The following is a 1719-nucleotide window of genomic DNA, read 5'->3' on the forward strand; positions in this document are numbered from 1 at the left end:
CAGTTTTACCATAAATAAATTGTACCGAGTGGGATTATTTTACAGCGAGGGAACAGTTTTACCATAAATAAACTGTACCGAGTGGGATTATTTGAAAGCGAGGGAACAGTTTTACCATAAATAAACTGTATTGAGTGCGATTATCTTACTGCGAGGGAACAGTTTTACCATAAATAAACTGTACCGAGTGGGATTATTTGACAGCGAGGGAACAGTTTTACCATAAATAAACTGTACTGAGTGCGATTATCTTACTCCGAGGGAACAGTTTTACCATAAATAAACTGTACCGAGTGGGATTATTTGAAAGCGAGGGAACAGTTTTACCATAAATAAACTGTACCGAGTGGGATTATTTTACAGCAAGGGAACAGTTTTACCATAAATAAACTGTACCGAGTGGGATTATCTTACAGCGAGGGAACAGTTTTACCATAAATAAACTGTACCGAGTGTGATTATTTTACAGCGATGGAACAGTTTTACCATAAATAAACTGTACCGAGTGGGATTATTTGACAGCGAGGGAACAGTTTTACCATAAATTAACTGTACCGAGTGGGATTATTTGACAGCGAGGGAACAGTTTTACCATAAATAAACTGTACCGAGTGGGATTATTCTACAGCGAGGGAACAGTTTTACCATAAATAGACTGTACCGAGTGGGATTATCTTACAGCGAGGGAACAGTTTTACCATAAATAAACTGTACCGAGTGGGATTATTTGAAAGCGAGGGAACAGTTTTACCATAAATAAACTGTACCGAGTGGGATTATTTGACAGCGAGGGAACAGTTTTACCATAAATAAACTGTACCGAGTGGGATTATTTGACAGCGAGGGAACAGTTTTACCATAAATAAATTGTACCGAGTGGGATTATTTTACAGCGAGGGAACAGTTTTACCATAAATAAACTACACCGAGTGTGATTATCTTACAGCGAGGGAACAGTTTTACCATAAATAAACTGTAACGAGTGGGATTATTTTACAGCGAGGGAACAGTTTTACCATAAATAGACTGTACTGAGTGCGATTATCTTACTCCGAGGGAACAGTTTTACCATAAATAAACTGTACCGAGTGGGATTATTTGAAAGCGAGGGAACAGTTTTACCATAAATAAACTGTACCGAGTGGGATTATTTTACAGCAAGGGAACAGTTTTACCATAAATAAACTGTACCGAGTGGGATTATTTGACAGCGAGGGAACAGTTTTACCATAAATAAATTGTACCGAGTGGGATTATTTTACAGCGAGGGAACAGTTTTACCATAAATAAACTGTACCGAGTGGGATTATTTGAAAGCGAGGGAACAGTTTTACCATAAATAAACTGTATTGAGTGCGATTATCTTACTGCGAGGGAACAGTTTTACCATAAATAAACTGTACCGAGTGGGATTATTTGACAGCGAGGGAACAGTTTTACCATAAATAAACTGTACTGAGTGCGATTATCTTACTCCGAGGGAACAGTTTTACCATAAATAAACTGTACCGAGTGGGATTATTTGAAAGCGAGGGAACAGTTTTACCATAAATAAACTGTACCGAGTGGGATTATTTTACAGCAAGGGAACAGTTTTACCATAAATAAACTGTACCGAGTGGGATTATCTTACAGCGAGGGAACAGTTTTACCATAAATAAACTGTACCGAGTGTGATTATTTTACAGCGATGGAACAGTTTTACCATAAATAAACTGT

The sequence above is a fragment of the Leuresthes tenuis genome, unplaced genomic scaffold (genome assembly GCF_036924035.1).
Source record: "Leuresthes tenuis unplaced genomic scaffold, fLeuTen1.0.hap1 SCAF_23, whole genome shotgun sequence".
NCBI classification, from domain to species: Eukaryota; Metazoa; Chordata; class Actinopteri; order Atheriniformes; family Atherinopsidae; genus Leuresthes; species Leuresthes tenuis.